Consider the following 20,947-nt stretch of genomic DNA (forward strand, 5'->3'; position numbering starts at 1 on the left):
ATCAATTAAATATTTACATGTACAAAACCCTTTGGGCTCTGGAATTTTTTAAAGAGTGTAAAGAGGTTCTTAGACCAAAAAGTTTGAGAGCTTCCGGCCCAGAAATGACCCTTCTTGTAGCGGGAGGAACACTGCCCTGTACACTGCCCCATCTGCAGCTCCTGGCCGCGTCCGTGGCACAGAGATGCTCAATAAATGAGCAGTGGGTGAGGAGGAAGCCCTGAGTCACCGAGCAAACAGGTTCTGGGGGCCTTTTCTATGCCTGACTCTGTGAGTGTGACACGGAGATGACTCAGCTGGTCCTTCCTGGAGGAACCTCACTGTCTCGCCTCAATCGGCTACTCCAGGAGGGAGAGAAACACTTAAATAGATGCTAATAATAACAGACACTATGTGAAGGCACTGTTCTACATGTTTTGCATTTGTTAACTACTCTCCCCTCCCACACCCCCACACTCTGAGGCAGGAACCACTGTTTTCCCCATTTTACAGATGAGGAAACAGGCACAGAGAGGCTGAGGAACCTGCCCAGGTCACACAGATGGTGTCAGAGCCGGGAATCAAGGCGGACAGCCTGCCCTGAGCGTTGGTGGGCTGCACTCCTGCACCATCCACCCAGGAGAGCAGTGCTGTGGCACTGAGTGGGGCCTGTCCAGCTGTGGGAGTCAGGAGGCTTCTGGAGGAGAAGAGGAGCTGACCACGTGGGAGGGGAGAGTCCTAGGCAGGAGGACCGCATAGTGAGGGCATGTCCCCTGGGACAGGAGTTACCCAGAGGAGCCCTGAGGGCAGGATGGTCTAGTTGATGTCAGACTCCTCCAGCTTACCCCAAGAGCTGTGGGGGCCCCGGAGAGTTGTCAGACATGCTCTTTTTTCCTGCTTCTAAAATAGCCAGATTGTTTTCTTATTTCTTATGTTTATTGTTTATTGTCTGTCCCCGCACGTCCCACTGTAAGCTCCACAAGGGCGGAGATCTTTGTTTTGTTCATTGTTACATCCGTAGCACCTGGAACAGTGAGGGCTCGGCATATAGTAAGGGCTCCATAAATGCACGAATTAGATGGATGAACGGTTGAGTTTGGGACGCCTGTGAAGAGTGGGGCAGAGATGTCCAGGAGGTCGCCAGATGTGTGAGTCTGCCCCTCAGGAGGGCACAGGACCAAGCTCTACCGCCCCCCTCATTCCTCCCGAGCTGGGGTGGTCAGCACTGGGGCCCGGGAGTGGAGAACTCATCGTTTTCCGGTGTCCCAGCGAACAGGGGCTCCTGGGGCCGGTGGCTTCCTGCCGTGCCCCCAGCTCAGCCCTGCGCTCACCCGGACTCTGCAAGGGCCGGGCGGCCTCTTTGGCCACGAGGTGGCGCCGCAGGACAGGGTTCTCGCGCCGCCGTCCAGGGTGGCTTGTCTCGGCAGGAGTGTGGGGTCGGGGCGCCCCTCGACCTCAGCTGGCCGTTTCCAGCCAGCACTGCGGGCCGGCCACAGCTTCCTGCTGTCCCTGCCCTGCGACTTTCGAAGACCGGGCTAGACACCCCTCGTGGGCCTGGCCTGGAGGAGTGGGTGGGGAAACTGAGGCAGAGGCACCAGGCAGGGCTGCCCCCGGGGAGATGAGGTCTCCTTCCGGAAGGGTGTGCAAATGACAGCTGGACACTCACTGCTGGGGAGGCTGCAGGTGGCTGTATGACCTTAGCCAATGCCTTAACAGAGAGTGCCTCAGTTTCCTCATCTGTTAAATGGGGCTTTGTAGTAACGTCCTGATAAGGTGGCTGTGAGGCGGCAGGAGCTTGATCCAGAGAAGCACCCAGCACAAGGGCTGGGTGGGTCAGCGTCCACGACTGTTCAGGGCCCGTGGTACAGACACAGCCACTGCCACTCTGGGTGAACGAGGTGCCAGGCCTGTCCTGGAGCCCCGATGGCTCAGGCCCGGGAGGCAGCACCCTCCTGCTCTGCCCCTCTCCCTAGGGAAGGGCGGTCAGGAAGCCTCACAGGTGGGTTCCTGTCCTGGTTGTAAGACGTGGGAAGAGCTGCCTTCCTGCTCTGAGCTGTTTCCTCGTGTGGATGTGCAGCCTGGGGCCCTGCCTGCCCGCAGCCCTTCCTGGGGGCCCTCGGTGCCTGCTAGCTGGGGCCCTGGGCCATACAGGAGCCACACCACAGTGAGGGTTCTGCCGTCCTAGTCCTGGTCGCCCGCATGCCTCATCCCTGTCTCCTTCCTGGCCTTCCTGGCCCCAGCTCAACCTCACTAGGCCTCAGGGGCACCCAGGGCTCAGAGGGAGGCAGGGTCTTCTGCAAGGTCCCACAGCATTTCAAGAGCAGAGTCAGGACTAGAACCCAGGTCTTGGAGTCCTGAGCAAGAATGTGCACGAGTATGTGCAAGTGTGGGTGTGAGTGTGCATGGCGGGGGGTGTGTGTGGCCTTTTTGACTCGTGCGTTTGGGGAACACCTGGGATCTTGTCATTTTTGCTTTTCTCCACCTTTCTTTCTGGGTCTCTTTATCTCCTTATCCCCACCTCTGACTCTTGTCTTCCTGTGTTTCTGTCCTCTCTCTTTCCATCTCTTCCTCAGTCAGCCCCTGTCCCCTAAGCTCCTGGCCTCTCTCCACCTTCAAAGTGAAAACCCAAATGGAATTTCCAGTTGCCTTTTCCGACTGCGGGTTGCGAGTCTGCGTGTGTGCGCACCTCTCCCTTCTCTGCGCCCTGCTCTGCATTACCGCTCAGTCCTCTCTCCCTCTCTCCTGCTCACCTCCGACTCCGCCATCAGTGGCTTTGAAGTGCATTTATATGAAAGCTCAAGAGAAAATCCGTTTCCGCACCATCCGGCTCTAAATTGACTATTGATGGGGGAGTGGGCTCCTCTCACCCTCTCATCTCCCCTCCTCCAACCTGCTCAGGGTCTCTCGAGCTTTCTGTTCTAAAAGGTGATGCTGTGTTTCGTGTCTGTTTCCTTCTGACCACACTGTCACCAGGCAATCACTCCTCAGTTTCCTGGGCCAGCATCCTCCTGCATGGAGGAGGGGATTGTAAGGCGGTGGGAGATGGGAGATGGGAGATGGGCAGGCTGGGGGCATCCCCAGGGGTCTGGGGCTCACACAGAGGCTCTGGGTTCGACAGACTGGGCTTGCACAGCTGTGTGCCCAAAAGCAAGCCGCCTTCCTTCTCTGGGCCTGTTTCCTCCTCTGTGAACTGGGCTTTGAGAAATATTGTCCAGCCCTCCTCCCAAGGCTGGGGGGGAGGGGTGCCCAGAGCCCCTGGCTCCTGGGTCCCAACGTCTAGAGGGAGCATGGGTTCTGTGCAGGTTCAAATTCTGGCTTTTTCATTCACTAGCTGTGTGACCTTGGGTAAGTCACGTAACCTCTCTTGCCTGATTTCCTCATCTGTGAGTTGATTATAATAATAGTCCCCACCTCCTAGGGTTGCTGTGAGGATTGACTGCAAAGCACTTGGAAAAGCACACTGTGCACAGAGTAAGCACTGAATGTTCGTAAATAAATGATTGCCATGTGGCCCAGCTGTGTGCCCGTGGGACCTGTGCCCACATCTGTGTGCGTGACCTGCCATGTATGTAGCTGCTAGAGCTCCATGCTCTTGTGATCAGCACACGGGGAGTTTGAGGCCACAGAGAATGATGCTCAAGAGCCTGGAGTCAGCAGGTGTACATTTAAATGAAGCCTTTGCCACTTACCAGCTGTGTGACCTGAGGAGGTTATATCACCTCTCTGAGCTTCGTGGAGGGTTTAGTGGGGGCTGGCAGTGTCTCCCTCACAGGTCTGTTGGAAGGTGCAATGAGAGGTTGCATGGAATGTGCTGAGCACTTGGCCTGGCCCTTAATCATATATTCACTCAACAAACATCTGCTGGGCACACACTAGGAGACAGGCTGCATGCAGGAAAGCAGATTTGAGTGAACGAGGGCCTCTGTCTGGGCCTGGTGGTGCTTACACATTTGTGTTACACTCTCAGCAAGTGTGAGCCTCTGCTGCCCCCTGACGGCCTGTGTTTGTGACCCCAGGGTTTGTGGGGTTAAGGGTGGTCCCCACAAATAGGCCTCAGGGAGGACCATCTGGGAGGGCCAGGCAGAGAAGGGTGGCTTCTTTTCAACAGTTTGAAAAGATAAAATTGTTGGCAGGACTGATTTAAGAACTTAGTAAAGACACAGGAAGAAGCTGCTGGAAATTCTTCCTGGGGATCTGGGGTCGGACGATGACTCTGGGTGGGCGTCAAAGGTGGAGTCCTTTTAATGACTCAACCCTGACCAGCCAAAGACCCAGCTCTGCCACTGAGTCGCTGTGTGCACATCCCTTCCTTCTAGGGCCTCAGTTCCCTCTGGGGCAGGACGGGAGGGGTCCCCCGGCTCCGCCAGGCCCCCAAGGCCACTGAGATGTCCAGAGGTTACAGGGAGAAAGAGGGGAGCTTGGAAGACTCGGGGAGGACTTGGGCGCCCTCAGCAAGCCAACGCCCCTCCCCACTGCCACCCTGTACGGAGACCTCCTGGTAGGAAGGGCTTAGGGGGTCCTTAGGCAGAGTGGATGGAGCCCAGACTCTGGGCACTGGCCTCACTGTGAGACCTTGAACGAGTCCCTTCTTTGCTCAGGGCCTCAGAGTCCCCATCTTGGCAGTGGGGACAGACACTAGGAGTTTGGTGGTAGAGAAAGTGTCACAGGAGGGCTCTGGGAGGGGAGGGGGCTTCTGGCTCCCAGGGGGCGGGGGAGGGTTCTGTCCCTTCCAACCTCAGCTTTTTAATTCTAATTACATCTCCATTAAAATGCAAATTTCCAACAAATGCCTGGAATAGAGGCCCTGTTGTCAAGGCAACTGGAGTCTGGGGGTGGGGAGGGGGAGCCTGTCTGCATCTCCTGATCCTCCCAGACCAAGCTGGGGCCTGCCTGGAAGCTCCCCTCCTCCCCCTCTCAGAGCTCTGGGCATCTCACCCACAGCTTGGGGGTCTCCTGCCCCAACGCTGGGTCTTCAGGGGAAGGGAGCTGCGTAACCTTGTGGAAGTCATTTCCCCTTCTTGGCCTCAGTTTCTCCATCTTCGAAACAGGGATAATGTCATAGGCCTCTCTTGCAGGGTCGTCCTGGGGATCCAGTGAATTAATATACAGGACATCAGGGAATGGGGTCTGCACTCCAGATGCATTTCCGGGATGCCTAATGAAGCCATGTCTTGAACCCCTCCCTGTATGGGGTCAACACGTCTCTAGCCCCACCGAGTTCTAACCTCTGCTCTGACTCTGGACAAGGAGCCAAAAGACGGCGCGGGAGGGACCTTCAAGTCTTGTGCAGGCTCAATTCTTCAGGCTGAAGGTTCCCTTACACTAATCCTGAAGCCATTTGACTTTATGCTGTTCTTCCTTGCAAGGGGGATATGGATGTCTAAAAAGTGGAGGCAGGATGATCTTTCTGTCCCCAGTGGATCTGAAAACAAGGGAGGACAAAGAGAAGAAACTTTACGAAGGGAAAAGAGCTGGCAAAAGAAGCAGGAAGGGATGAATATATAGAGTAAGACGTTTCCCTTTTTGCCTCTGCTGCTAGGAAGCTCAGATTGACTAGTATTACTATATTACAGTAATAAATGTAATTTGTTACATTATTGTATTTCATTACTATGTTATTCAACTATAATAAATGTTCATTTCAACTTTCTAGAACATCCACCTCACTCCTGTTCCCTAAATGATTTCTGATCTTTTATTTTACTTTTTAAGAAATCCTTTTTAGAAACAGCTGAGAGTATAAATTATAAATTAACAATTATGACAGAGAGAGGAAGAATGAGCATAGGCTGCTCTGTGCAAACCTTTCAGCCCCTAAACTTCTGAACGACTGTGGCCTGAGGCTAAGTGCTGAGAGGGAGGGCTGGGGTTGGTGGGGTGACTGATGATTGAGTTTGAGTTCTTAATGCTAAGCTGGTGAGAGTGCATCTCAGCAGGAACAAGGGTGGGGCTTTCTGGGCTGCTCTTGAACGCGCTGGTTATAGAACCAGAGCGGGGCTCAGTTCCCAGAAGAGGCCTGGGAATGTGCATTCGCCCCGTGACGACCCGCGACAGGACAGTGCGTGGCGCTCACACCACCTCCCCACCTCTGCTGCAGCTTCCTTTGCAGGAGCCACGTTCTGGCCGTGGGATGTGGTGGAGGGGATGACGCCACCCTGGGCCCAGCCCGGAAAGCATCTTGAAAGCATCCCCCGCAATCTCCAGCCTGTTTTCCTTGCTACTGTGACCTTGGTACAGTGTGTCGTGGACCACAGGGGGCTGTCCAGTTGGATGTGACACATACAAGCAATAAACTATTGTGTTAAAACTCTGAGATTTCGGGGTCTGTTACCGCAGCAGCACAGCCAGTCATATCCTGACTAATACACCTCTCATTTTCCCTCCTGACAGTCCCCCAGGAGCCCCCAGGGGGTCAGGCTGCGGCTCTGGGATGACCTGTGTCACGCAAGGAGCATGCGCAGAGGCAGAACAAGGAGGAGTGCAGAGGACCAAGAAGCCTGGGCCTCGGCCCCTCTGCCTCCCTGGCCAGGAGCTGGGGCTTGAGGCCTGTGGGTGTGCTGAGCCTTCGGCCATGCCCCTGGAGCTTCCTCAGCCACAGAGGAGGAAACCTCAGGGTCCTGAGATGGCTCAGAGGCGGCACTTAGAGAGGAACAAGGGTCAGAGGCTGTCGCTTTCATCCAGCCCTGCAGGCCCTTGCTGGCAGCCCAGGAGAGCCAGCCCCCTTTGGGCCTCCTTTGCCAACCCAGGCAAAGAGAAGGCGTGAAATGTCTGAATCTCTCAGAGCACAGAGGTGGCGCTGAGGGTGCAGAGGACAGGGCTGGGCGGGTGGTGGAGACGTCCCTGGACCCGAGAGCTCCTAACTGGGTACACCCTGGGAGGCTGCATCCGCGTGAGGAGCCCTGGACCTCAAGTCAGATGCAGCCAGAGGGGAATGCCAGATCTCCGAGGGCAAAGCAGAATTAGGAACTGTACCACCAGCTCCACCAAAGACCCAAGAGGGGCCGGTTCACTCCCTCCCCCGCAGCTGGCCCAGCCCAGCCAGTGCTCCTGGAGTCTCTGCTCCGTGCTGCCCCGTGCTTTGGAGACAGAGAAGAATTGCTCTGTCCCCAACACTCTCGAGAGTCTGGGGTGGGGGAGATAGGCGACAGGCCCTTGACTTGGGGTGATGAGGGCGGGCAGGCAGGAGACAGAGAGGAGGGGAGGGAGGAGGGCCCCTGCTGGAGGCCTCGCTACCCTGAGGGCAGGACAGACTACGCGTGTGCAGAGCCCAGCACAAAGGAAAGATGTGCCGCCTCTCGCTCCAAAATCTTTAAGCTGGTCAGAGCAGAGCATTAAACCAAGCAGGAGGCCCTTCTGAGCCCGGAGGGGTGGAGGGTGGGGGCCCTGGGTGACCGCACATGTCAATCCCCAGCCACCTCTCCCTGCCTGAGGGCATGGGGGGCCGGGAAGGGTTTTCAGCTTGAGCATTTTCTGAGCCATCCCCATTGCACCCCAGTCTACACGGTGGCCTCCAGCACAGAAGACAGGCGGCCTGGTGCAGATCCCGCCTGAGACCAGGGGCCGAGACCTACCTGCCTGTGCCTCAGTTTCCTCATCTGCAAAATGAAAAGAATAACACTTCACATTTTCTGACTACCATATATTTCCTTCTTCTTTTTCGTTGTCTTTCTTTTCAATCACAATGTAAGGACCACAGGGCTTCTTGTATCTTGTTCTTGCCTGTAGCCCCAGAACCTTGAATGGTGCCTGGCACATAGTGGGTGGATGACTGATGTTTGTTGAATGAACAAATGAGTGCGAAGCCATTTTTTAGGTAAAAAATATGTATTGAGCACCTACTATGTGCCAGGGACCATTTGGGAATTCAGAGTGAGTGAGGTTTGAGGCAGGAGGAGAGGAGTAGAGTGACAGTGAGGATGAGAGATGGCAAAACTGGGAGCGGTGGGTGGGGTGCAGATCGTGTCCACAGATGCAAGGACAGGGAGATGGACTGGCGGGAAGGGTCGGCTGGGAGGAGGCAGCCTTCATTCATGTGTGGCTGTAACCTGTCACGGGGAGCTCACTCCTTAGCGGGCTGCCTGTTCCCTGGAAGGCTGGCCTGCAGACTTGGGAAGTTCTCCCTGGAGCTGGGGTCAAGTCAGCCCCGGCCACCCAATGTCTGCGACCTCCTGCACTTGAGGTTATGGCCCTGCAATTGCCCAGAGGGGAGGCGAAGCCTGGTCTGTGAACAGTGCACCTTGCAGCCTCACTCCAGCAGGCAGTCCTGGGGCGGCCTCCCCTTGCTGGGGTCCTGACATGGTGGATACCGGCAGGAGATGTCCCCAGAGGGTCCCCTGAGACTCCTCTCTTGAGAAACGGGTACAAGGAGGGCTGGTGAGCCCAGCGGCCCTTGGCTAAGCCGCCCGAGCCTGCATGGCTTCTGTGAGTGCTCAGCCCTCTCCCTGGGCCCCCACGGTCACATCTCCACAGCCTCCTGGGTGTGTCCGTCTGCTCCCACGTGTCCCACAGACCTCTCAGCCTCAACTTGTCCCAAATGGGACTTGCTCTCCTCCCCAAAATCTGCTCTTCCTCCCCTCCCCACCCCCACCGTCTCACCCCAACCAGAAACCGAGGTGCCACTCTCCCTTTCTCGTTGACCCCACAAGAGAGGAGTTACCTGTCCTGACCATTCAACCTTCCAAATCACCCTCAGACTCTCCCCACCCCTCCACCCCCAGCCCAAGTCGTCAGCCCCTCCGGACCTGCCTCCTGCCTCCGGACTGCCCCCAGGCTTGCCCACTTCAGATGCCTCCCCGGGGCAGGGGTAGCTGGGAGGCCCCGTTGAGGTGGGCAGCTTTTGCCTGTCCAGCGGCAGCCCATGTGGCCTTCGGGGCTTCTGCTGTATCATCTGCCTGCCTCTGGGTTGGCAACACCTTCCTCCCTCCATACAAACCATTTGTACCCGGGGCCCCATGCTTCAGCTTTAGCACAGACCAGCTCACAAGACCCCTGGGTCCTGGGGGCAGGAGGCTGGTCTGTGTCCCTCCCCCAGGTCTGGCCCCAGAATTGCCCCCTCTCCTGCCTCTGCCTTCCCTTTTGTCTGCCAGATGACCTCCTCCTGTGTCCCCTCAGGTCTGGCTGCCAGCTCTATCCCCTCCCCACCTTCCCTGTTACTCCCTGGGGGGAGGGAGCAGAGCAAGTGGTGAAAGGCAAGACTCTGTGAGGTTCAAATCCTGGCTCCACCATTTGTGGGCTGTGTGACCTCAGGCAAATTACTTAAACTCTCTGTGCCTTAGTTTCCTTAACATAAATTGTGCTTAACAATAACATCAGCCCCGTAGTTTGTTGTGGGAACTAAATGACCACGCTCTAAGTGCTTTATGAATGTAGCTCTCATGTTTTTGGTGCCCCACCATTTACGGAGTACTTGCCCACTTCACGTCTGGTTCTCACACTTAATCTGTGACACAGGTGTCAGACCCATTTGACAAAGGTGGAAACTGAGGTCCTCATCTACTGAATGCAATAGAGAGGCTGGGATTTGGGGGTCAGACCCGGGAGTGTGTTCAAGCTCGGTCATTTCCTGTACATCCTTGAGGGAGGCCCTACCCTTTTGGAGCCTGCTTCCTGATCTTTCGAATCAGGATGATAAGCTTTACTTTGCAGGATCCTGAGAACCCACCACTTCCTCGCTGTGTGGCCTGTAGCTAGGCTACTTACCACCCAGTGCTTCAGTCTCCTCATCTATAAAATGGGGCTGATAATGCCAGCACCCCTCTCATAGGGCTGTGGTGAAGGTTGAGTTAATATGTGAAAGTGCTTAGGATAGTGTCTAGCACAAATGAAAACTGTATAAGTGTTTGCTATTGTTAGATTATTAATATTATTATTTGTTGATGAAATTTACACATATGCACAAGATTTCCCAAACACCTGCAGGGGGCTCATCCCTGGAGGGTCAGCATCCTTGGAGAAGACATCCCCTGGGATTCCTTGTCAGAGATGGGGTGTGTGTGTTCCGAGACCCCTGGGGAGGTGGGGCTTGTGGGCAGGGCTTCAAGGCGGAAAGAGCACCTTCAAGTCCTGGTTATGCCTCTTACCTGCCATGTGGCCTTGGGCAAGTCACTTTCTCTCCTTTGAGCCTCACTTTCCTCTTTTGCGAAACGCAGATGGTAACTCTGTGAGGTTAAAGTTGAATCGGAGTTAGATAAAGTGCCTTATAAGACCAGACCCTTGAGAACTGATCACAATGCTTATGATGCTCCAGGACACGGAATCCACAACCGATTCCTCGCTGTACCCATGAGCACTGTGTCTTTGAAAATGCCAGGCGGGGGGCTTTGCCCTCTGCCCCTTGCTTCCTTTCCCAGCTGCCTTCCCGACCCTCTACCCAGCACCCTGCTTGTCCCACAGCCCAAGTCCGATGGAGGGATTCCCTGTGGAGAAAGTAGGGGGCACACGAAGTCCCAGAGGAAAATGGGACCCTGGCCTCTCCGTCTCCCTTCTCTGAACCAGGAAAGGAAACCCTCCCACCCTCTGGGAACGAATGAGCATTTCCTCAGACTCCAGCTCAAAGCTCCTGGGAGACCTAAATGAATTAAAGATGGAATTAAATTAGGAATCGCTCATTATTCAAAGGCTGGGATCCTTGGGCAGGTGGGGTGGTGGAGGAGTGGGGAGGGGCCATCTTTCTGCCAGGGCCCACAGATTCTCTCCTGAGGAGGGTGTGTGTGGCCAAATCCGGACCCAGGGGCCCAGGAAAAAGAGCAGACCCCCTCCCCACCTGCCCTCACTCAGAAGGACTCCCCTCACAGTCCCGGGCAGCTTCGGGATGCCCAGGATCTCGCTGGACAATCTTGCACAAGGCCCTTCTTTTCTCAGCCTCGGTTTTCTCATCTGCAGATGAGATGAAGCTGGAGGCAAGAGTCTATTAAACTGTCTTTAAGATTTATCTAAGAACCTGGAGACTCCTTCCTTTGAACATTTGCAATGCCCTCCTTGCTCAAGGAGTAAATTTTCACCTCTCCCCTTCAATCCTAGGATATTTAGCCAAGCATTTCTTTGGCTCAGCTCACTCACATAGAAGGAAAAGAAACTAAGTGAAAGGGTATGACAGGCCCTGTGCTAGCTGCTGGGGATACTGAGATGAGTGTGGTACCCGCTGCCCTGCAGTGTCCAGTGGGGGAGACAGAGGAGCTGGGCCTAGAAGGAGAAAGAGGGGGAAGGAAGGCACTCCAGGTAAGGGAACTAGCATGTGCAAAAGCCTGGAGGCAGGAGACAGTGCAGGGATGGGGCAGTGTAACTGGAGCATTGGGGGGCAGGTGTGCGCAGGGAATGAGGCCCCTGAGCCTGGGATGTGACGGGAAAGGGAGGGTTAGCACCCTTCTACGTTCCCAGAGGAAAACAAAATTTTCCAAAGTGTCAGAAATGTGATGGAGCTGTCAGGAGTACATGAAACAGCCACGGACCCTGGGAAACGGAAGTCACGGCTCTGTTTGTTCTGTGACAGTGTGAAAACTCACAACCTCTCATCAGGATGGGTAATAAAAACACAGGAAAGCTAGAAGTGCTTTGGCTCATCTCTGCTGAGGACGTTACGCCCAGCCTGCCCCGTGTCCGCGCTCCAGCCTGGCTTCGTTTGTGCGTGTCAACACTCACTCAGCTCTCAGACATCTGGATCTGCCTCGGTTCCTCCATTCGTCAGCCATCTTTGCTTGTGGCGTTCTTCTTGGTCACTGTGGTTATTTGAAAACCATGCCAAAGAAGAAATCGCGCTGTCTCCCTGAAAGTCTCTGGCTGGGCCACCTCCCTCACGCTCCCTGTCCTTTGTCTTCTTTTTCGCCTTCCTTCCTCTTGCCACCTCTTCCCTCAGCCCTACTGACCTGCTGGGAGAGGTCTGGGTGGGAATGGACGCTGTCCAGGCCGGGGAGAGGCGCTGAGCAGGTTCAGCACCACGGACAGCGACACGTCCCAGGCGAGACGGGAGGCGGCCCCGCGGGCGGCTTGGGTGGTCGACCCAGGAGGTCGGCATGCAGGGTAGGTAGGGGGGCTGATGACGTAGAAGGAGCTCCCTGTGGGTCCAGAGATGATTTTGCCAATGGAATTCTTTCTCTCCTTTGTTCCCAAGATCACACACACAAATTCCATTTCTTCCTTGCTCTGCAGGTCTTGGCTAGTGCTCTCTCTGACCCGGGGCTCTACTGTCCCTTCTCCAGCCCCAGCCTGCCTACCCTGGGCACTTAGTCCCACTGCCCCAGGCCCTCACCTCCGTCTCCTGGGGGCCTTTCTGGCCTGGCAGTCACGGGAGGCTCTGGTGTGGCTCATCTACTTGCATGCTGTGTGACCTTGGGCAAGCATCACCTTCCCCGCGCCCCACCCAACCACCTGGCATCAGAAAGGGGTGGTTGGACCATGTTATTTCTGAGCTTGGAGCCAACTCCCATGGTCAGCTCCTGGCAGCCAATACCCTAGTGGGGAGAGCTGCAGGCAAGGGCAGACGTGTGCTGTCGGCTGCGGGAGGGCGCAGGCATGGCCCTGTGGGCTTGGGAGAGGGAGAGGCAGGCAGGGGCATCGTGTGTGTTTCTGTGTGTGTTGGGGAGGGGAGGCAAGGGTGGGGGGAAGAACGCAGAGGAGCTGCTGGACCAGAACAGAAGAACCCCTTCGCCGTATATTTAGCTCATCGAGGTATATAAACAGAAACCTGGAGCGGACTCAGCGCTCCCCCCCGACGCGTGAGTCATCAGTGCTTCTGCAGCTAAAGTTAGGCTCCAATCACAGGCTGCCCCTCCCCTCTTCCCTTCCTCAGTCTCTGTCCCCTCACTGCCTCCTTATCTCCTTATCTTTTTCTCCCCATCTTTCCCCTCTCCTCTCCTATCTTTCTCCCTAAATCTCTCTCCTCTTAGATGCTCTAAACTCACTCCCTCCCTGACCTGCCCAGCCCCTCCCTCTCCCCTTTGATTTTTTCCGCCTTCCTTCTCTTTCCTTTCCCGCCTTCTCTTTCCTTTCCCTCCGTCTCCCTAACTCTCAATACGTCTTCCTCCCTCCCTGAGTGCATTTGGGAAAGCGTATATTTGCACTTGCACCTGTATTTGTGTGAACTTAATAATAATATCGTGCGTGTGTCTGTGTGTACTTGAGACGGAGTGTGAATGCATCCGTGAATGTGTGTCTTGGTGTGAGGGTGTATTTAATAGAAATGATCTCTGTTTGGATGTACGTGTGAGGGTGTCTGTGGTGTTTGTGGGTCTGTGTGTGTGTACACACACGACTGCGAGGGGTGTGTGTCAGTATCTCTGTGTTTCTTCTCCTTTGTGGGGAGGGCAACTCTGTGCCCCGGAAGTAAATGCTCTGGGTTAAGCAGTGAAGAACCCCTCTTCCAGGTTTTTCTGGAGGTTTGCGGTGCAGAGGGATCCCCAGGCCTCTGCAGATTGGGAGCAGGGTGGCCGCAGGCTCCAGGCTATTTAGAGAGTGGACCCAGACTTGGCTTTTGAGTCCTGCCACTTTCTGCTGTGTGACCTTGGGCCAGTCTCTTGGCCTCTCTGATCCTTGCTTCTGCATCTGCCAGAGGAATGAAGATGATCCTGCTCATCTGGCCAAGTCGAGGGCACTGCGCGAGGGAATTCCTGGATGTGGAGGTACAGGTGGACAGTGGTGAGGCCTTGCTGGTAACTGGGACACCCGAGGTCTGTCACGTGTGTGCTTTTCTGCCTCAGTGGCTTGGCTCATGCTGCTTCCCCATCTGTGTATTTATAATTTATACCAACATTCAAACAGCATTGGAGGCCAGACCCCCCAAGTGGAAGTGTTCCCCCACCTTAATCCGTGGATGGCCACCCCACCTTCAAGGCACATCTTGAAAGCTGCTCTCTGCAGGAAGCCCCCCCAAATCTCTGTTGAGGGTGTGCACCTGCCTTCTCCCTCCCTGTGGGCTTCTCTAACACCCCCACCGCGGTCTGTGTCTCTGCCCTCCATGAAGGGATTCCTGGAAAGGTTTTACGAAAGGGAACCTGTGTCTGTGTGTGAACATGTGTCCGCCCTGGGGACGGCGGCGTAAGAGAGTGCAAGATGAGAGACGGGGCGGGAGGGGCTGAGATAGGGGCTGAGAGGCTGGTGGGGCAGTCGGAGCCCCAGGCTCTGCCCACCCAGAAGGAGAGGTGTCTGGGCCCTCAGGGGGTAGGTGGGCCCAGCTGTCAGGGCCATTTGCATCACGGCTCAAGGAGCCTGCAGAGCAAGCCTCAGTCCTCTGGCTCTAGAGTGGGCGGAGACTGAGGAACAGCACCCCTCCCAGCCACTTCTCTACACAGCGGCCAGGGTGATCTGTAGGATCTGAATCAGACCACATCCCTGACCACTGAAAATGACCCCGCCACCCTCACTCTCCACCGCCTCCCCTGCTTAGTTTTTCTCTACATGCTGATCATCACCTGATGTACTATATATTTTACTCATTTATCTTACATATTTTCTGACTCACCCACTACAATATAAGCTCCATGAAGACAAGGACCCCATTTTGTTCACTGCTGGAACCCCAGGGCCTAGAACTGTGCCTGGCACACAGTCAGGGCTCAGGGAGGAGCTGCGAAGAGACAAAGCTGTCCCATCATGCTCTTCTGTGTGATAATCATTCACTCACTCATGCGTTCACTCAGCAAACCTCTGGCCCCTGCTCAATATCCAGCGCTGCTCTCCTCTGCAGGGCTCCCAGTGTGGCAGGGGCAGGACAGACAGGTGGACCATCAAGACAGGGCAGGAGTGGAGTGGGGGACCCCTGACTCAGCCTGGAGGGATCCTGGAGCTCGGCTTGAGGCTGCAAGGTACTCTCCAGGAGAAGACATCTGATTACGGCCTTTTCTCCCCCCAATCCGCCTCCCCAAGACCACGGCCAAACAGAGGGCAAGGCTGGCGGTTGTTCTCCAAAACCCGGAGTCGGCACAGGCAGGGAGCTGGCCCCAGGGCTGGGGCACTGGGCTCCATGATCCACTCTGGGAAGTTGAGGAGCTGCCCACCTTGCCTCTGGGCAAAGCCAGCCTGCTCCCTAAAATGCCCATCCTGAGTCACCAGGGGTCAGAAGGCCACACGGCAGGGGCCCGGGCCAGCCTGTCCAGTGTCCCCCCACCCCCCTCCCCAACCATCTCTCCTTGATGGCGACATTGACGGAGGCTTCCTGGAGGCCTGGCTGCCGGGGCACCAGCCTCTGTCCAGCCGAGGATAAAAGGAAGAGGGCCGCTCTATTATTCTTTCTCTGAGCAGCGGAAGCGGCAGAGAGAAGAAAGGAGTGAGGCTAGAGTGCACGTGCGTGCGTGAGAGACTCACACACCGGAGCGGGAAGACAGGAGAGCGAGCCGCACACACCAAGCTGGGAGCTACGGGGACGCAGAGAGGTAGAGGTGGAGAGAGACAGAGGGGGATGCAGGAAGAAAGATGGAGAAAGTCAGAGAAAGGAGAAGACACAGAAACCACCAAGGAGGAAGGGAGATGGGCACAAGGAACAGGAAAAAGGACAAAGACACCCAGAGATGGAGAGACAGAGGCAGAGAGAAGAAAGCAGAGGGCAGAGGGTGCCCCCCAACTGTGTTGGTTTCTCTCCCTTCCTCCCTTCCCTCTCCCCTCTGACTCCATCACGCCTGAGCTGGTCTCTCCTCATCTCTGCCGCCACCTCTCTCTTCCCATGTCCTTCTTTATCTCATACTTTCCCAACTCTCTGATTCGACGTCTCTCCCTCACTGTGCCTGTCTCTCCCCCATCACAGCTTCTGCCTTCCCAGGCTGGGGAGGTTCTGGGAGCCAGGCTGGGAGGGGCCCTGGGGGCTCTGCTGGGGGAGACATCAGGTACTACCACCCTCCCCCACCCATGCCCGGGGAAGGACCAGAAACCCAGGCCCTCCCTGCTCTTCCCCTCCCCACCTCCCTCCTTAAGTTTCCAAGTCCTGTTTCTCTGACTCTTCAACATCCCTGGAGTCTGCCTCCATCTGTCCCGCCAGCAATACAGCCTAGGCTGGTCCAGGCCGCCCGCCTCATCTTGCCCTCCCACTGGCCCTCACACGGCAGACAGACAGGTCCTCTACAACAAACCTGACCTTCGCTCCCCACCTCCGCCTCCGTGGCCTGGCGTTCAAAGCCGTGGTCCAGCCGCACGGGACTTCCACTATTCCCACAACAAGCTTTGCCCTTTCACACTCCCAGGCCTTTGCTTCTGCTGTCACCCGACCCGGGATGCCGTTCCTCCAATGCCCTGCCGGGAAAGCTCCCACCGGTCCCCGGCCCACCTTCCCTCCAAGTTTTCACACGGTCAGTGTGTGTGTGAAGGCTTCTTTGTCTGTCCCCCGCCAGAAAAGACGGTTTCCTCTTGGGCGCCCCCACTTGTCTTCCTCTGCGCTTAACCCAGGTTGTCTAAACATGCCTGTCTCCCCGCTGGGCTGGGTTTCATTCATCTCTGTATATCCGACACATGGCACATAGTAGGTGGTCAATAAAGGTCACCCCCTGGAGTGAGCATTGGCAAGTCACATCACCTCTCCTGACCTCAACTTCCTCATCAGTAAAATGGAGCTGGAAGTGACTGCTCAGAGGGCTGGCATTCAAGAAACACACTGAGCAAATATCTAGCACTTACTGCATGCCGGGTCGTGTGTGCTGGATGTTGTGAGGTGCAAAGGGCATGAGGCACCAACGGTCAAGCACCCATCAGATGTGAGAGGGGCTGGGGGGTGGTGTGGGCAGTGCCCCTGGAGGTTCTCTTCCCTGACATTCACGCTGGGAAGACCCACTGCCGCCCCCTCTCCCCCTTGCCAGTTGCAGACTGTTGGGGCATCAAGTGGCCTTTTTAGCTGCGCTCAGACTGGATTCTTCAAGCCCCGTCCGGGAAGATTCTAGGGCATCCACAGCCTCTTTCAGCTGAGAGTCAGGGGCCTCCCCCCACCCGGCAGGAACCTGGGGCTCCTGAGCTCTGTCTCTGTCTCCCTCTGCCATCTCCAGCCTCCTTCCTGGGCCGTGGGAGAGGCTCTCTCTGGCTCTCTGGCTCACTCACTCTAGCATGGAATCCTGTTTCTGCCGCTCATTAGCTGTGTGACCCTGGGCAATTTCCTTAATTTCTCTGGGTTCTGCTTCTCCCGTCTGTAACACGAGCTTCGTGATACGGCTCACCTAGGACTGTTGTCGGGTTAAGTGGACTAACGGAGCAAAGGGCCACCTGTCCGCGGGGAGGGGCTCCCTGCTCCCTAGCAGGTGAGACGTCGCGCCCCCACCCTTCCTGTCTGGGTGGGTTCCTGTGGCCACAGCCACCCTGGTGGGATGCCAGCGTCCTCCTGGGTCCCTCTAGCTCTGACCTTTGCTTCCGCCAGCTTAGTCCAGTTGGGGGATGGACTGGCTGGCCTGCCAGGGCTGGTCTCATCCATGTGAGCTCTGAGGGGGAGTTCATTTCCTTTCGTGACAAGCCCACACGGAAAAACTCACTCGCATGGGTCTCTGTGTGTCTTGCTGACTTTCCTGGGGGCTTGGTGGGGGGGAAGTTGGCACGGCAGCCATGCAAAGACTCCCACGGAGTCCCCCACCCTCTCTGGCGGTCTCTCCCCAGGGAGCCCCTCCCCGTGACCCCGACTCCTCCATCTCGCAGTCTTTCTCTCCTCTCCCTTCATTCTCCACTCTTTTCTCTCTGAAACTTCTGCTTCTTCTCCCACGACCCTCCAGCCTGGGCTCTGGGCCACCCTGGCCTCTCTGAACCCATCGAGGGCCTGCCCCATCGCAGGGAGGGAGCCCACACTCCCTCTGCGTCTGACTCCAAATTCCCCGCCTGCTTCACCCATCACCATTTCTGGACTTTTCCATTTCAGAATGTTCTCCAGCCCTGGCACAGGCCTGGTACCCAGTAGATGCTTAATAAAAGCTTTGGGGATGTTGAAGCTCATGCTCTGTCATTGGCTTCTCCTGCTCCTAGCTCTTACCACGGTGGCCGCGCTCAGGGCTCGGTTCTGAGGTGTTCAGTGTGCTTCTTGGGGCTGAGGGTGGCCCTCCATGCCCCAGGGGAATGTGCTCCTATGGGATACAGGCCTGTGCGAGGGTGTCTCAGGCCAGGCCCCTCCCCACTCTAGTAGGGGGGTCACTCTGCCAGTTTGCAATCCTGGAAAACTTGACTCAGTGTTTTTGAATCTTAGAGTCCAGAATCTTAGTTAAGAGCACAAACTCTGGAACCAGGTCCCCAGAATTCAAACACCAGCTCTGCCATTAATTAGCTGTGTGACTTTGAGTATGTTACTTAACTTCTCTGTGCCAATGGCTTCTCATCTGTAAAACGGTAGCAATGATTTACAAGATTGTGCAAAGGATTAAATGCATTAATATTTATCAAGGGCTGAGACCAGGGCCTGGCGCAGATAAGTGCTCTGTAAGTGCTGGAGAAATAAATCAGCGTGGATTTTGAGGATGCTGGAAGCTTTGTCTCCGCTCTTAGGACCTTCGGGTCTGTAAGGGACCTCCTCTCATGTCTGGGGCAGGAATCCGACCCCAGCTTCCTTCAGCCCCAGCTTGCTTATCCCCATTGATAGATGCTCCCTACCCTTCCAGGTACTACAATTGCTAGCAAGTTCTCCTGGGGGATGGCGGGGTGAGCCTGGGCTGCTCTGCCCAGCAGCTGCTGGAGTAGAGAGTGGGTGCCTGGCTGGGCCTTGTCCCTGGGGGAGGGCACAGGGATCCTGGCCTAGCTGCCAGGTGGATGGACTAGGGGACTCCAGGCCGGGGTCCAGCTCACCTACCTCCTGGCAGAGGCCTGCTCCCGGGGCATGGCGGGGCCTAATGAGTGTGTGCGGCTGCTCCAGCCTTCTGCAAATACCAGGCACAATATAAATAGCAATAATGAATAAATGAAGCTCCCGCAGCCAGCAAGGGCCTCTGGGAGGGACGCTGCAGCCTGGCTTCTTGCCGAGACCTGGAGTTGCAATCCCATCCCCCAGCAGGTTGAGGGTCGTCCCTCATCCCCACTTCTTCGGTGACCTTTAGTCTATCTGCACCCTCCACGTCCGCAGAGCCCACCCCTAGGCTGACGGGTGGGGTGGGGTGGGCAGAAGAGTGAAGGATTAGACAAATAAGGCTTCAGTTGAAGCAGAAAGCATTTGGGTTGGACATAAAGCAGGACTTCCTGCCACTCTGGATGCTTGAAGGAGGCTGGAGAGGGCGTGTTAGTCCTGCCAGGACAGGGGAGGAACTAGGATTGTGGAGGGGGCAAATTTCTCCTTAAACATAAAAAAGAACTTTGAATGAGCAGAGATGCCTGGAGAGCAAAGGGGCTGCCCCAAGAGGTGATGAGATCTCCATCACGCCAGGTATGCAAGCAGGGTCTGGGCAGTTACTTCTGGAAGCTGGAACTGAAAGGACCTAGTCCTGAGAACTCACCATCTGGTGGCTTCTCAAGGTCTTGCCCAGCCTTTTGAACTTATGAAAACGTTGCCAGAGGAGAATGAAAAGGAAGAGAGCCATGGCTGGCATCTTCTCCCTGCCCTGCTGCCTAATTTCTCTCACTCTCTCAGGCCTGGGGCTGTCCAGCTGGGCACTCAGCCGGCCAGGGCGTGGAGCGCCTGCCCGCGCCAGCTTATTCTACTTCCATGCCTTTGCATATGTCCTTTCCGCCTCCTCGATGCCATTTCTCCACCCACCCCCTCTCCTCTTATCTCAATCCTGTGGGAGCCTTGGAGGCCCAGAGCAGGCCTCTGGCCTTTGAGGAAGTCTTCCCCGAGACTCCTGATCTGAGGCCCCTCTGCTCTGAATAAACCCATCCCACCCGTGGACGCCTTCTGGCCTGCTTAAGCCACACCTGTGAGTCACCTCCCGGCCTCCTGTGCTTCCCCGACCTTGCACTGCGGTCTGGTGAGGGAGGTTTGCTGTGTCTCCCTGCACAGACTCAAAGGGGGAAGGGATGAATGTTGGTTGAACACCTACTATGTGCCAGGGATGGTGCTAGGCTCTTTTTAGACTGTTCTCTGCAAAGCAAAGCCTGAACTTTTATCCCATTTCCCAGATGAGGAACCCGAGGCTCAGAAGCTTTCAGGGGCTTGCCAAGGCCCTTGGAACACGCAGAGCTGGGGTCCAACCCAAGGGCACTTCCTCCAAGGTGGTTATCCCCAGACCAAGTGGCCCCAGGGCAGGCCTCCTCATTCCTCCGCCCCCACAGCCAGCCCAGCCCCGTGCCCTGTCCCCCCAGCCCACATTCCTCAAGGAGGTGAGGTGGGAGTGGGGAGGGCTGAGCTAGAGTCCCTGATTTCTCAGACTCCTGTGGCCCCGGCTGCCCAGGGCAAGGGGAGAGGCTGGGCATTTACAGCTGGAGAAAGGGGCATCTGTTCCACTTGGGAACGCTCCCAGAAGCCTTCCTGGAGGAGGTGGCCTTTCAGCCAAACCTTGAAGGTTGGGAAGAAGGCCTGGTGTAAGTGAGAAGCAGGGAGGGAGGCTGCCTGGGGTGTAGTGTGGCCTTTGGAGTGGAGTTGTAGCCCAGCTCCACCATTTAACAGCTGGTGGCCTTAGACGGGCAGCCCCCGGCTGGGGCAGTGGGGGAAACATCCCCCTCCCCATCTTGAATCTCACAGCGTCTTGGTGAGAATCCAGAGCGTAATGTGGCCAACCAGGCACCTGGGACTTGGGGTGGTCAGTAATGGGGTCCCTCCCTTTTTAACGCATGACGCAGCCCCCGTTTTGAGGAGGTAGGACCCTCCCCCAGGCACGACCCTGAATCTTAAGGAGGTGGCCACCAGGCTGGGGGCTTCCTGCCCTCTGGGGAGGGTTGGGGGCTCACCAGCCGCCGCCGTCAGTCTGTCTGTCGCCTCCACGCCTCCCCCCTCCAGCGTCCCGCGCCTGCAGCTTTCCCCGAAGACATTTGGTGTCAGTATAAGGACAGCTTTGCCTCGCACGCGGCGCGGCTCGGTCTCGCCGCCGCCGCACGTCCCCGCACCGCCCGGTGCTCCGGCTCCTCCGCAGCCCCCGCCGCGCGCAGACCCCGCGCCTCGAGC

At 56.4% G+C, this 20,947-nt stretch overlaps 1 long non-coding RNA gene across 2 annotated transcripts; it reads right to left on the reverse strand.

Annotated features, from left to right (window-relative positions):
* Positions 1–559: 559 nt before the first annotated feature.
* Positions 560–20,933, reverse strand: LOC139080373 (uncharacterized). Of its 2 annotated transcripts, XR_011534845.1 has the most exons (4): positions 20,734–20,867; positions 10,059–10,136; positions 7,551–7,574; positions 560–5,401 (listed from the first exon to the last, which is right to left on the reverse strand). It is a non-coding gene; the product is annotated as an uncharacterized lncRNA (long non-coding RNA). The 2 variants fall into 2 exon arrangements; XR_011534846.1 differs by lacking the exon at positions 7,551–7,574 and having other exon boundaries at positions 20,734–20,933.
* Between the last annotated feature and the right edge of the window lie 14 nt (positions 20,934–20,947).

Source organism: Equus przewalskii, chromosome 29 (assembly GCF_037783145.1).
Source record: "Equus przewalskii isolate Varuska chromosome 29, EquPr2, whole genome shotgun sequence".
NCBI classification, from domain to species: Eukaryota; Metazoa; Chordata; class Mammalia; order Perissodactyla; family Equidae; genus Equus; species Equus przewalskii.